Below are 16,651 nucleotides of genomic sequence, written 5' to 3' on the forward strand. Positions count from 1 at the left end.
CAGTTCACGTTTCCTTTTCCATTGGGCAGAAGTGCAAAGCGAAGAGGTGGAAAAACTAGTTTTGAAACTGAAAAAATTGAACATTATCAGATATTTTCAAACCAAAGGATACTTTTGTTGTTTCTGATTTATACCACTTCTGTTTTACTTACAGACAGGACAACCTTAGATTAATAGTTTCGTTAAGTAGAAGTCTCTCTTTACCTAACACTAAATAGGTACAGTACCTGAAAGTAAAATCGACTGTTGCAAGTTATGTTCTGAGGGAAAACTTGGATGCTTTCTTATTACAGTCGAATGTGTCTCTGGGGTGCATGAAATAGTATTATTAAAGATCCCGATATTTGAAACTGACTTCTCTACCGGACGTATAGTAAGATTACGGGAAGCATAAGAAGGTGGTTTGTTCTCCTTACTTCAGATTTTTAAATTCAGCTGATGGAATCTTTCAATAGCCCAAGGATTAAAAACGAACTCAGTCAAGCAACTAGACTTGAGTCAGAAATATATTAATTGTACATGATACTTTCGCGTCTGTGAAAAGTAAATCACCGTCCTCACAGAGAAACACACTAAAAAGACCGTTTGTTGTGCATACGAAAGTTTCTTCATGTGTAATTAGAATTCACATAAGTAAACGAAAGCATTTTCTTAACAAGATAGATAGATAGATATATGTACATTTTGATATATAATTCTTTGTATTTCATGTATACATTAAAAAATACTTTATGGGCAGTTAGGAAGTAAAGGTTGAGTTTATTGGGGGCATCGCTTACCTTACTTATTTCCTTCCCCTTTTCTCTGTCACTTTTCCTTGTTTCTCTCCACCACCCAGCTCCCTTTAACATCTGTCTCAGATATCACCATAACAGTCCAGCATTCCCACAAGAGAGCGACGTAAAACTGTCGTTCGAAGTTTGAAGCGCAGCAGTGAGGTGACCCGACCCCAGCCTCACTGGTACACGTCGTCCTGGGCCCATGTACTGGCACACTGGGCTGGGACACGGCTGACGTGGGCAGACGGTTGTCTCTTACTTAAATAACCGTTTCACTGGAATGGCCTGCTCCTCACCTGAATAATATCGCATGTTGCTCACAATAAGTGTCAACAGTATTATTTTCCCACTGAAAGAATTGATGGCAAGTTACTTATGGTAAAATTCCGAGCGTATAGAGAAATGTTGGTATAAACTCGTCACCTCACACTTTCCCATGTACTTGGTTTTAGATCAACCTGCTCAGGACTTAATAATCTCCATATTCATTCGAAGACCAAATGGAGACTCTCATCCTTCCGATGCTCTTTAATATTAGTGCCATTGAGTTAAGTGGATGGAACCATCTCCTGGAGTACACATGAGCTGCTAAACCACCGAGACGGGAGCATATAAAACTTATATAATAATGGATATACGGAATGTCTGGTAGATTAAAGGAATTTAATACAATATTTCATCCTATATGTCTGCCTTAGGCTGATGAGCTGGTCCCAGTGATAGAGGAATGATCAGATTTCCCGGGGGAGGACCCAACAAAGGGCACAATAGAGCTGGAGCTCCACTAATAGACTTGTCCCTCCCTGTCTCGACCAGCAACACGGCACTCTCTGGTGTTGATGTTGACCTGTGTTGTTATTTGATGTTCCTTATGTGTGACGACTGCCAGGCTTCATGTGATTTTCTCTCTTTAGACACACTGAATAGCACTCCCTAGCATTTTACACATACTCATTCTCTGAGTGCCACACATTGAGATAGTGGCCATGCTCCTCACACTAATGTTCTCCAATCCTTAGAGGACTATATATTTTTCCCTTTATATAAAGAATATTGGTTATCAACTACAATCAGGATAATGCTGCTGGCAGTATAATAACTACTTCTCTTACTTAAGCAACTGAATGGAGAGATGCTGGCACTGTGAATTACACAACTAACACAAAGAAAAACAGAGCTGTATGTAAGAGATAATGAAGAAGACAGAGCTATGTGAAGGGGAAGAGAAAAGGCCGAAACGGAATGAGAGGATGAGGATCCGTTTAACATGGCATAATGGTTAAGACTGGAAAAACAAGAAGAGGAAGTGTGAAAGAATCACTGAAGGCACAATTCGGGGAGGGGGAAAATGCGAGGAAAGTAGCAACCAAGTGTTACGTTTTTGAAGCAGCTGGATGTTAAGTGAATATGATTATCAGAGTCTTAGTAAAGTGGCACTCGTTTTTTTTTTCTTTTCTTAGTTGGCACAGAATGAACTCTTTCAGATTATAAGATATTTATAAATGCTTTTAACTAATATCCTCACCTATTTAGAGTATAAACATCTTGTAAGCAAGCAACTTACAGGTAACCTGTATTTTAAACCTCTCGACAGCCAGTTTTTCATTACTATTTTTTCTAATATTGTCTCTGTATTTCAATCATCCTGCACTGAAAAACAGTTATATCACCATCTCACAGCACCTGTCTGCATCACGTCAAGTTGTCTGGCTCCTCTGGCTTTACTACCCATTGTTCTTCAGGAGCCGAAGCGAACACAGCTGAGGGGCATACAGAGGAGGAGAGGAGGAGAACAGAAGGGAAACGAAAGAATGGAAGAGAATGTGATGGGGAAGAATGAAGTCAAGTCGTAGGAAAAAAAAGAAATGTTGCAGGAAGAACAAGAAGACTGAGACAACATATAAATTACGGCTCAGAACTGCCACAAATATGGAAAATATACGGGAAGGATGAAGGAGAGTTGTGTGAATTTGGATGACGAAGAGATTTGAGAGATAAGTGAGCAAGATTGAGAGGAGTCAGGCAAGAGGAGTGTCATTTCGTAAGGAGAACAATAATAGTTCGAGAGAAAACACACACACACACACACACACACACACACACACACACACACACACACACACACACACACACACACACACACGAAGAAACTAACACTCATACCTACTTGGATACATGTACACACATATACACATGCGCACGCAAAAAACATATATGTATGTGTGATTACACGCGTGTGTGTGTGTGTGTGTGTGTGTGTGTGTGTGTGTGTGCGTGTGAAAAATTGCAAGTCATCCTGCTGGTGTAGTTTGGTGACCGACTGGCTAGTTTGGTGGATGTACGAGTTGGGTGGTTTTGTGGTTGAGTGGATGGATGAATGGACTGGCAGGATGAGTAGTGTGTGTGTGCAGGGTGGGCGGGATGAGTGAGTGGGGAGACCAGGGGGACACAGACATTGTCCAACATTCTGAGCAGCCCGAAAATCGAACTCTATTTCTTCCATTTGAGACTTGAATGTGCTAAGCAATGCACAACGGTTTCCTCAAAAGCAGTGGTGAGTAAGTGAAGGCAATGGTATGGGGGTGCGATGGCGGGAAGGGTTGGCGTAGAATATGGAGAGAAAGGTGGATATGGGATGAGGGGAACAAGGTGTTGCAAACAGACGGGGTCGGAGAAGAAGGAGGGGGAAATTGTTTCATATTTTATCTTTACTTCAAAATAATGATTTTCAAATAACAAAGACTCATCTATGTGGGACGTAGTGTGTAATGACGTTTCGCCTCATGGCTTCCTTAGAATACAGTTGCTGAATACACAGAGTCTCACACCGGTGTTTCTTTCTCCAATTTGTCTACGAACAGTGTATCAACAAAGACTCGCTTTTTTAAGTCGTAGTAAGGAAACCATTCATACAACTGCGATACATTTTTATGCATATCCTCAATTTCCCGTTCAAACTCCCTTCTCAATGGCAGCGATCTAACGAGACTCTCGTGCTTTGATGCTGGAAGTTGTGGGGTTTGGCCTTTACTGGCTGGTTCACCTCATGAAGGAGAGTCGCCAAGTGTATAACGAAGGGGCACGTAGTTATATCTGATAAAGGATTTCTTTCTGCATCCTTCTGTAGCAAAGAAAGCAGCTCATATTGAAGGAGAAGAAGACGGCTTTAAGTAATTTATGTAGACTAAAAGAGGGCGACTTAATACAGTTGTGCTGTATCTTCCCTTCCTCTATCTATAATTCAACTCGCAACCGTCGATGAAATACCCTAGTCCCCAGTTTTACTGCTAGGTTAACAGGGAAAAAGTAAAACTAACTTTATCCCAGAATCAGACTAACCTGAAAATTAAACTTCGGTTCTGCGAACTGGATGCGCTAACCCATGCACCACCGGGTTCCCATCTCAGTTTGAGGATGTTGCTGGAACCATTGATTCATGACTCGCATTGCGTTAACAAGGTAGATGCCATGGATGTTGCGGGGGTAGAGACGTGTAATTCTAAAAATGACACCATAATCAAACACATTGGTTCCGGATGGTCTTACGAGTTTAGAATGATCTGGTATCTTCTTTGCATACTCAAACCATCAATGTCTGTCACTTTAAGAAATTTGCATACGTATTTTTCAATAACAATAAAACAACTCTGAGGTTTTTTCCCTGACATAGCTGGTGAAAGGGGAAGTCTTGCTCCTGCTGTTGAATTATCAAATAATAATTCACTAAATATACAGGATTATAAGATAGACAGTTATGTAGAGAAAGTGCACCCTGCCAACACGGGCATTACAAGCAGGGTGGCATAGGCTGTTCGGAGGTGTAAGTCAAAGACCTTTTGAAATTTAAAATTGTAGGATAAGAAAATGGACGAGATGGATTGGGATTGGGATGGTGATGGGTGATAAAGTTAAGTGGAGAAGTATGTAATGTGAAGATAGGCATTAGAGATTTAGCAGTCGGTGCATGGTAAAGGCAAAACTAGAAGTTTCTCCTGTAATAAGAACTAGAATGAATTAAGAATGTACGACTTTCTTATACCTTGCATATTTCAGTGCATGTGCAATCTTAGGCAAATGTTTAATCCAGGTAACTGAAAGACCAACAATCCTTAGAACTTCAAAAAATAAGAAATTCTGCTTGCTGACTCTCATAAGTTAAACCATGACGTGAGCTACATCGCTGTGCTATTCTGGGCAAAAAGTAAAATGATTAAGTCAGCTAATATTTCCCATTGCTCTCCATAGCAGAACTGTATTTTTGCAGATTTCACATGATACTTTCAAAATGCACAGTGTAGTAGGAGACCTACAGTGTCACTAGATTTTTAAATACCTTTTTTGTTGGAACTTTTCCAGCAACCGAGAATTTTCTTTATGGTTGCAGTGGTGGCGTCTTGGGACAGAGTACGTCCAGTCCCAGTTTATGAATATTGCAGTAGCCCCGATTACTCAATACTGTAACCGCAGGTGGTGTAACTATTTACATAATACAATAGGCGTGTAGTAGCACTGTCAAAGTAAGAAATTAAAATATGGTGAAAATCAGCCCAAAAGACCAAAATGAAAACTCACAAATTGTTGGTTTTGGAGTTAGATGTCATATTAAAGAAGACTAAATATTGTAAGGGCAGGTGCCCTCGTTTTGTCTGAAAATGATACGAAACTGTAAACCAACACACAGTTCATATTCCCATAATTTCTCCTCAAACTCACATAGCTGCTCGACAAACTTATCTAACGGGCACTAAAACTTTGGTGCCCACTCTATCGGATTCCCTGGCCAGAAACATTCATCAGCTTGAGACGCGATAATTTCAGGCGAATAGCCAGAGTGGCGAGGAAGACGAGTGAAGTAAAGAAGTTTGTGTGAGAAGCAGAGTGTGTTGATGGTGCGGGAGGGAACAGTAGGATGTGTTGGAAGACTGCGTGGAGTGATGAAGCGTGTTCATGGGAAGAGGGAATTCATTTGTCACAAGGAAGTACGACAAGAGAAGTTGCATCACAGAACGAAATGCAAGCATGGTGAATGATGGAGTATACTGAAAGATGGAGCACGTTAAGGGATGAATGAGTGATATGGACTAGAGAATATATACGAAAGAACTGAGTTTCAATGAAGTATACAGCACGTGATGCCTAAGAAATGTTTATACATTGAGAAGTGAGGGGCTGATAGACTGTGTAAGGGATGAGGCAGTGTGTGGGAAACATGCAGTGTGTGGAGAACCAGGCAGTGTGTGAGATGACCACCGCAGCCATGTTCCCATTCCAACTCTATCCCAGCGGTCATTCACCCCTTCCTGTCCTCGGCTCTTTTCTCCTTTTCGCCTGCCTTTCATCATTTTCCCACCCCTCTTTTTTTTCTGTATTTTCTCCAACTTTTCAACCCATTCGCCTGACCCCTTCATCCATTTTCCCTTCCCTTCAACATTTTTCTTCTCCCTGACCCAGGCCTGTTCCTCCTTTTCTCCCGTCTTTCATTTTTTTTTCCCGCCTCTCAGCTCCTTTCCTCCTGCTCCCCCACAACGTTTTCTCTACGTCTTCTTTCTTTTTTTCCTTCTTATTTACTCCTTTTGTTCTCGCTGTCCCCCTCCCCATTTCTCCATCCTTTTCACTCATTCCTTCCTTCACCCTTCTCCCCTTCACTTCAGGCACCCCTCCCATCCTTTTTCCACACTTCCATATTCACTCCTCCCTACTTTCTTCTCCATCCCACTATCCCTTTTGTTCACTCCTTCATCCCTCGTGTCCCGGCTCCTCATCACTTTCCTCCGTTGAAGAAGTTTTCCCCCATTCCTTCATCATCTTATTCCCATCTCCTCCATAGCCACCCCTTCCCCATTTGTCTCTCCACTCATTCACCCTATTGCCCTCCTCCCCGCCATATTATTATTATTATTATTATTTTTTCTTTGTTCTTAGCAAGGGCGACAAGGACCCCCAATTTTCATTTAATTCTGGTGAGTTGGCTTTCGACATTTCTCGTTAGTTCCCTGTAACTCCGTGGAGTTACAGGGAACTAACTCTTTTTCTCTCAATGAAATGGTTTTGGATCCTTTTAGCGTTCCATGGCCACCTGTGGCACACTCCGGCTCCCTACGATATTCAGTGGCTCTAAATGGCACTCTCACGCTTCCTCTAATACTCCCTGACTCCTTAAGATACTCTGGCTATATGTACTTTCTTTGGCTCCCTGTGGTACTCGCTGGCTCCCTATGAAACTCCAGGTCTCACCCTAGCGTGCTGAGGAACGTCGTATCATCGTCTTGGGTGATGCAAGGATTGTGTTGTCTGGTAATTATCTTATCCCCGTCACCCTCAGTCATTCAATTATTGCCGGAGTTGTCCTCTTTTTGTGCGTGGAAGTTTATCATCACTAACTCTGTAACTTCACGGGGACTTGCAATAGTGTTTACAAATATTTTCCAATTCCTTAGCAATGAACATAGTAATTTACCAAAGATTCTTTTACCCTTATGTTCAGTCCCATTCTCAAAAAAAAAAAAAAAAAAAAAAAATCGTGTATTACAAATGGCCTTTGAATCCAGATGTTAGCACGAATGCCTCTCTAACTGCAATGATTTAAATTGTTCTGTCATCCACTTCCCTTCTTTTGACATTACCTTCCACTCCCTTCTCTCGTTTTTCAGCAGTGTTATGTCCACGTTCTCTCTCCTCTTGTCCTTTCTTTGGTTAGCCTTTTCTTTCTTTCACCTCGCTGTCACTTCGTTTTTCCAAGTCTTGCTCTCTTTTCCTTCTTCATCTTAACATCCATACTTTCCGTTTGATTTTATTTCTCATTATCGTCACAGTATTTCTCGCCTGCTCTGTCGTGCATATAAGCCTACGGCACTGTTATTTTTTTAGATCTCTCTTTAACTTGCTCACATTATCCTCGTCACTGACACCCCTCCTGTCCCATCTACTCCTAGCTCTTATAAATATCCTTCTAGTTTCTTTTCTCGCTCCTGTAACTTCTTTACTTAGTTTTCCTCTTTTTTTACTCTTTCCCAAACCTTCACCTTCCGTATTATCTCGTCTGACCATTTCCCTTCAAAATTTTACACCATAACGTCACCTTTCTCTCCGTCTCCTAACTTCAGTGCATTTACTCTCCTTTCTTCCACGTCCCTTATATTCCTCTCCTCCTCGGTCCAACCTCTAGGTGTATAAAGGAAGTCGTGCGTACTTGATGCGTTTTGAGTACCGAATGTGATGTGGGTGAAGAGAAGCGTACCCCACAGACAAGATCTTACGGCTCACGCTTTTTTAGCCTGCTGTTTTCTTGGTATGCATTCTCTCTCTCTCTCTTTCTGTGTGTGTGTGTGTGTGTGTGTGTGTGTGTGTGTGTGTGTGTGTGTGTGTTGCAGTAATCTTACCAAAAACTTTGATTAATTCATGATGTGATATATCATTTATCAGTCCCACACAGTGATATCAATAGACTTGTGTGGAAAGCAGTTCTTGATGATCTTCGTCCTGCTTTATAGCAAAGACTTTTACCTTTCGAGGAGAATTAACCATTAAATGTAGTCTACTGTTAAGATGCCCCACTGTATCTCAGAACCACGCCGTAAGCAAGCAATTTTAGCACCTTTTTTTTTTTTTTTTCATTAAATATTGCGCTCCCAGCCTCTTTCATTGAGCCAGCCATATCAAATGCATGCTCACAGTCTAATTATCCGTATAATCGTGGTAATAATCGTTTGTACCTTAGGTGAAATTAGAGAACTATTAGCATATTTAATAAAGGTTTTTATATCAGTGCAGTAACAGTCAAGATGTTCATAGCAGAAACGGTTAACTTACACACATAAATATCAAGAGATTTTGCCGACTACAGTAAAAATATGAGTACCTACTAGAGAGCCTACAAGAATGTTTTGGAACAATTCTCTTTTGAGAATGATTCCTTGGCAGTGTTACCCTATAGCTTTTCCTTGGGTTCACCAATCTCCTTTATCATTGTACCGGTATATCTGATCATTATTTATAAACGGACTGAGATTCTGAGAGACCTTGGATATGCAGGATAGGAAACACATACTTGAGGTCCAACGGCTTAAATCACTCGTAATTAGCTAATGGTATTTCCTTTCTCACCCACATGGCTTTGCTATTTATGACGGGTTACATGTATTTTCTTAATGAAATGTGTCTCTTACAAAATAGATTATTGTACTGCAAATTTCTGTATGAATCTGAGAGTACCTAACAATGACTTTGATTGGCGTGTTGGGGTTTCGGTATTGTTTCTACGTGTGTAGATTTGAAAAACAAGTACAAAATATTAAAGAGGCGTTATTGTCAGCGTTTTATAATACATTCTAGTGTTTTTATTATGTTTAGGCCGCACTAATACAGTAGCTATGTTAAAAACGAGTTACAGGAACGGTTTCACAATATAAATGGAGGCACCCAATACTCAGTGTACCGTATGCAGTGACACTTTCAGGTGACACTATACTAATGTGATAAGTAACACAGGAAACCATTTACTACTCTAGGATGGCGCCTGGTGATCAAGTGGGTTAAAGTATTCTAATCAGTTGTGGCCTTTATTAGGCTTCTTGGGGATTAATAGTCAAATAACGTCATTCAAGAGCAGGCAACTGTTCACAAGTACCTTAGCTGCTGGCCATCGTAGTCTCGAGGAATGTATGGGTTCTTTCCTTGTCAGTCAGAATTGCCACGTAGGCTTGTCACGTAGGCTAATTCTATAAGCAGCAAAGTAATATCAATTCTTTAAGACTGTGGGTAAGAATAAATGGCGTGCAAGGCGTCCAGTACCGATGACAACGGCCTCAGCTATACCTCTCCCCACTATTCCTGGACGTAGTAGCACCGAAAAGGTGAGGAGGGAATCGTTGTTACAGGGATCTCTAATTTCCAGACCTCTTTAGTAGAGGTGGTATGTGTGTGTGTGTGTGTGTGTGTGTGTGTGTGTGTGTGTGTGTGTGTGTGTGTGTGTGTGTGTGTGTGTGTGTGTGTGCATGGGTGTGTGCGTGTTAGGGTTGCTGAGGCAGGTGCAAGTAGCGTGTGTGAGAGATAAGGTGACATTATACTTTTGATCCAAGTGCCATTATTCTTACTCACATATTTGCGTACTAGATATCTCATACAACTACTCACGTGCATCATATTCTTACCACATAATGAGAGCGACTGAGAAGCCCAGTACGTCTATATAAGGACAGAACACCGAGGTACGAAAGAATTGAAAGAAGAGGAAAAACAACGATAATTACAAGCGAGGCTGAATGGGGAGTACCTGTGTGTGTGTGTGTGTGTGTGAGAGAGAGAGAGAGAGAGAGAGAGAGAGAGAGAGAGAGAGAGAGACTGCCGTCCAAACAAGAAATATAAAAGTTGCGAAGAGGGACTTGAAATGAAAGAAGGTTGTCGGACTAATGAGATAAAAACAAGAATTAAAAATGAGAACAGTTGAATGGCATGTGGTAGGGGTGAGAGAGGGGAACAGGATGAAAATGAGTGAGCGGGATGCGAGAGGGGAACAAGAGGGAAATGAGGGAGCGGGATGAGAGAGGGGAACAGGGTGGAAATGGGTGAATGGGATAAGAGAGGGGAACAGGGTGGAAATGAGTGAGTGGGATAAGAGAGGGGAACAGGGTGGAAATGAGTGAGCGGGATGAGAGAGGGGAACAGGATGGAAATGAGTGAGCGGTATGAGAGAGGGGTTACAGGAGTGGTTGTGGTAGATACGAGTTCGAAAGGGCAGGAGACAGAGGTGAGAGAATGAGTGAGACAAAAGTGAGGAAGGGGAACTGCGGTGAGAGAAGGAAACAGTGGTCATTAAGGGAGACAGGAGTAAAAATAGAGAACGGGGTGATAGAGGGAGACGGGTGTGAGAGGGAAACAGGGGTGATAGCAGAAGACATGGGTGAGGCATAGATGAGAGGGAAAGAAGGGGTGAGAGGGGGAGTCGCGGATGAGAAGGGGAGGCAAGGGTGAGAGGGAGAGACAGGGGTGAGAGAAGGAGACAGGTGTGAGGGAGGGGGACAGGTGAGAGATAATAATAGGGGTGAGAGGGAGAGAAAGAGATGGGAGTGAGACGAGAAGGCTAGGGGGAGAAAGGGAGATGTGTGAGAGCTGGGGACAGGGGTGAGGTGATGGCGATAGGGGAGAGAGAAGGGGACTGGGGCGAGAGAAGGGGACGGGTGAGAGAGGAGGGACAGGGATGAAAAAGAGGGACAGGGTTGATATTGGGCGACAGGGGTAAGAGAGGGGAATAGGGATGAACGTGGAAGACAAGGGTTAAAAAAAAGGGTGGAGTAAAAGGGAGACAGAGATGAGACAGAGGAATGTTAGTCACTGAAACTTATATTTTATTAGAGATCGTTGAAGGGATGATGGTGTAGTGTTGGGCACAGTAATTTCTTGATGTTGTGTATGACAGGAAATGAACTCTACACACAGATGAGATCTTTTCTACACTATGACTTCCACCAGATAATTTTTTCAGCATTGGAGAGACTTATTATGTAAAAGTTTACCTCCTATCTAGACGACAGTGAGATAAATAGGTGGAGAGAGAGAGAGAGAGAGAGAGAGAGAGAGAGAGAGAGAGAGAGAGAGAGAGAGAGAGAGAGAGAGCACTAATACTGATATTATGGACATGTGTTTCCCAGTTGCTTTCGCTACTGTTAACCTAGAAGTCTGTTTTGTTCAGTGGTGTGTTCGGTATTCATTAATAGATTGCCGTCGGGGCTGTGTTACGGATTTCATTGAGTTCAACTGTGTGTTCATAATTCATTTTCATGGCTGTTTACTGGGCCGAGGTCAAGGATTTGTTTAGCGTTCATAGTTGTGTTCCGGGCTGTTGTCAGTGTGGTGTACATAGTTGTGTTTATTACCGCGCTCGTGATTTTTGTTAGGGTGTTTAAATTGATGTTGAAGCTATGGTTCCTGGATATGTATACAAGGCAGTGTTGAAAGTTATATTTCTGGTTGTTCTTAAGTCGTTCAAGATGTTTTGATTGTGTTCAGGGTGACGTTTTTATTTGTGCTGAGGATGGTGATGTTAGCTGTGTTGAGGTTGGTGTTCTTACTGGTACTGAAAGTGATGCTTGTGAGTTGAAAGTGGTGTTTTCGGATGTGTTCAAAGAGGTGTTATTGATTGTGTTCTATATGGTGTTCTTAACAGTGTTGAAAGTGTGCTGAAGATGATGCTCAAGATTATGTTCCTGGCTGTGTTCAAAGTGTGCTCAGGAAGTATGTTTTTGGTTGCGTTCAATGTGGTGCTCATGGTAGTGTTCATCTTGATCGCCTTCAAGTGGTGTTCTTGACTGTGTTGAAAGTGTTCCTAGGCGTGTGTTCAAGGTGGTGTCCAAGGAGTTTTTTTTTTGGGGGGGAGAGGGGGAAGGGGATTTTGTTCAATTTAGTCTTACAGATAGTGTTCAAGGTGATTTTCTAGGTTGTGTTCAGGTTGGTGGTCAAGATGGTATTCCTGGCAGTGTAGAAGATGATGCTCCCGACTGTATTCAGGCTGGTGTACAAGGTAGTGTCAATGGTTGTATTCAAGATGGTGTTCAGGGTGGTGTTCTTTTTCATGTCCATATCTGTTTTGAAGTTGGTGTTCAAGGCTAAGTGTCAATGGTTGTATTCAAGATGGTGTTCAGGGTGGTGTTCTTTGTCATGTCCATATCTGTTTTGAAGTTGGTGTTCAAGGCTAAGTTCTAAAATGTGTTCTAGTTGGTATTCAAGGTGGTGCTTCTGATTGTGTTCTACTTTGTGCTCAAGGTGGTGTTCTGAAATGTGTTGTGAAATGTGTTCAGGGTGAGTTTTAAGGTGATGTTCTCAGCTGTGTGCTCGTTGGTGTTCATGATGGTGTTCTTGACGATGTTCGGGATGGTGTCGTTGGTTGTGTTCAGGGCAGCGTTCAAAATGGTGCTCCTTGTTCTGCAAAAAATCAATAGTAATCATACCGTAATAATAAAAATAATAATAATAATAATAATAATAATAATATGTCGTTCTTGAATTTTCTCATAGTTGTGTTCAAGCTGGTGTTCAAGGCAGCGACCCAAGTGTTAGTCCTGGCTGTGTTCAAGGTAGTGTTCATGGCTGGCTTCCTACTGCCGTGCCCTGCTTTCCTTCCCTCTTCCCTCTTCGCTCCCTCGTCTTACCTCTATTCCTATTCTGGTCTGGCTTCCTTTCCTCACCAACCCTCTCCCAGCTCACTTATCCTTCCTTCCGCTCTTCCTCTCACGTCTCCCTTTTTCTAAATTGCTTTAACCTGGGCAGGGTCAGAATCAAGTGGGGAGAAAGGGGTAGTGCAGAGAGGAGTCAAAGGATAGCAAAGGAGAAAGGGAACTATATGAATGGAGAAAAGAAGGAAGGAAGGAAGAAAGGAAGGAAGGACTGGAGATGGGGCAGGAAGCAGACGAGAGTGGAAAGAAATAATGGCTGAGAGAGAGAGAGAGAGAACTTCGAAGGCAGGACGGAATAATGTCTCCTCATTAAATCTCACTGTGGCAATTGAAGTCGGCAACCGAAACACATTTAAGACAATTGCACCAAAAGTTCTTGAAGGGCCTCTGCGTCACACGAGAGTGGGGTTTCAGAGACGCATTATACAGCAAGTTAACACTAACTGCAACAATATATCAAAGGAAAGTTTGGTTGTGAGTTCTCAGAAAAAGGTTTCAGTGACCTAGTTTTGACAATGTAGGTATTATTTTTATATTGCTAGACACATATAAAATTTAGAAAGCATAAACGAAAAGTTTAATTCCTTATTTTAGTTATAATACTAGTTCTCATTAAAATTATTATATATTGTTGCACAAACTGTTATGTCTAAAACGTTTCCTTATCGATTATCAAAACCTGTGGTGTAAAACCCAGAAACCTTTCCATAAGCTTTTGCTGGCAAGTGTTTCATATGTATGTGAAACACACACACACACACACACACACACACACACACACACACACACACACACACACACACACACACACACACACACACACACACACACACACACAAGAAAGAAAAAACTCCAAATGGTATTACAAACAGTTCTATGGAAAAACTATCAGAAATTCTAACATTATCCAATAATAGAAGATATCAAGATGTTTATTTACTGGGAGACTTTAACTTAGACTTGTTGAAATACAATAACAGTTCTGTTTGTGAATTTATTAATTTAATGTACTCTTTTTCCCTGTTTACTTTAACTACCAAGCCTACCAGAGTCTCAGACACAACGGCAACACTCATTGACCATATATGAACCTCACAGGTAGAATCGATTATCAGTAACTTTATAATACACTCTGAGACGATAGATCACTTCCCAGTACTTTCTCAATTCAAACTTCAATTTCCGAAACATATTATTATTATGAAGTACAAGAGTAACAAAGCCCTTCACTACCCTGACCTTGAAAGTATTTAAAAAAAAAAAAAAAAAAAACAGATTGGAGAGATTAGCGAATAAATGGCCATTGACATTAGAGAAACCTACAGAATCTATAGACACAAATTGACATATATTTTACGAGCTGCCCAAAATAAGTATTATAAAGATCAATTTAAGGCCGATCAAGGCAATCCCAAATTTAATTTGAGAACTATTAATTTAATCCTTGGTACACAGCCTGATACAACTAATAAACAATTAATTAAACTGAAACCACCATATAACAATATTACTGACAAATTTAATGAATATTTCTTAATGTTAGGAAATTCATTCCCTAACGATATTACTCATAATTATCCTGAGTATTTGCGCAACCCAGCTGCATTTTCCATATACCTGACTCCAGCACACTACACTGAAATAGACAGATACTTAAAATCCCTTAAATCTACTTCCTCTGGTTATGATGACATTCCACCCAAATTTATAAAGTATATCTCATCCTCTGTCTGTGCTCCATTAATTCACAAAATCAATCTTTCCGTTAAAACTGGAATTTTTCCAGATAAACTGGAAAAAGGCTAAAGTAATCCCACTGCATAAATCAGGTTGTAAAGACGATGTTGCTAACTGTCGACCCATTTCTTTACTCCCAGCGTTTAGTGAGATTTTTGAAAAGGCAATTTCAGCACTCCTGGTAAAATACATTGGAAGTAATAATCTGCTCCCCGACAAACCAACATAGGTTTCGATCTAATCACTCTACAGAGTCTGCAATATTACACTTTGTTAATGAAGTGTATATACAAATATTTAGATGATAAGTCTTATGTAGCTGGTGTGTTTATTGATCTCTCAATCATCACATACTTTTGGATAAAACTGAACATACTGGCATCAGAGTTATTCCAGAACAACTGTTTAAAAGCTATACTGAAAATAGGTCACAAATTGTTTACTGCAATGCTGTCTATTCCTTTTCTAAACCCATAACCAAGGGTCTACTGCAGGGATAGATTTTAGAGCCTCTTCTGTTATCTATCTATCTATATAATATAATTTGTGCTAGATCTAAATTGGAATTCACTATTTTTGCTGATGACACTAACCTCGTACCAGCTGATAAAAATATTGACTCATTACACTTACATTCACATTTTGCATTAGATTTAATAAACCAGTGGGTACAATTTAAGAAACAAAATCTTAATATTGCCAAAACAAATTATGTACTTTTCCAAAATCGCTCAGTATAGAATGTAGTGCCTCTTTTCTTATTAGAAAGTCAGTAAATACAACGTGTTCATCATACAAAATTCTTGGTGTTATCACTGACGAGAATTTAAATTGGGACTTTCGCATTAATGAGGTATCCTTGAAAATATCAAAAGTTTGTGGTATATTATATAGGGTTCGTCATCAACTTACATCTGAAGCAATGTTTAGTATTTATTACACGTTATGTTACTCTCATCTACTGTGTCTCCATATGGGCTTGTACTTGGCCATCATGCTTATATAAATTAACAATAGCCCAGAATAATATATTTTGATGCATGCCTTTTATGGAGAAATTTGATTCAGTAAGTCATATATTCTCCATGTTGGTCTATTGAATTTTAAATCTATTGCAGAGTATTTCCTGATATTGCTAATCTATAGAAATGCAGATTTCTACCTAGGATATAAAGTCTTTATATTTGTAAATAGAATTCAATATACTTGAGGTAATAATATTAATTTAATCAGTTCACAGTTCCGTACAACTCTCTTTAAGAACAGTGTACTGTGTCATGGTCCTGAATTAAGGGATTCTTTTCCCACAGACATCAAACGTCTCGTGAATACCAGTAACTTATTACAGTTCAAGAAAAGAGTAAAGATTTACTAAATTCGACAAAACACAATGCTATAGGGTGATAAATGTACATATGTGTATATGTACCCGGTATGTACATTTGAATGTCACCATTGGTTTATCCATTTCCATGTGTGTGTGCATTTAAGTATAATGATATCCATAATTTGATGTAGTTGTATACATAAGGTGTATGTAAGTTCCCTGTACCATGTACACTTATTATTAACTAAATTTTTTTCGTCGAAGGTCTTCGGCTCAACCCAGGCCGTCCATTAATTATTCTGTGTTACTTATTGTATAGATCATGTACTGTTAATGGCAATAAACATTTACTTACTTACTCGAACACACACACACACACACACACACACACACACACACACACACACACACACACACACACACACACACACACACACAGAGTCACTCACTCAATTACTCACTTACTCACAGATACAGATACAGATACAGACACACACACACACACACACACACACACACACACACACACACACACACACACACACACAAACATCGACCCTGATACCAAAATATGAAACCCAATACATGAACAGGTAACGTGTTTAGCTAGCAGCCTCCTCCCTTTAGCAGGAGCATCATAA

Source organism: Coenobita brevimanus, chromosome 97 (assembly GCF_032717465.1).
Source record: "Coenobita brevimanus isolate Jiangsu-jjx chromosome 97, ASM3271746v2, whole genome shotgun sequence".
Classification (NCBI taxonomy): domain Eukaryota; kingdom Metazoa; phylum Arthropoda; class Malacostraca; order Decapoda; family Coenobitidae; genus Coenobita; species Coenobita brevimanus.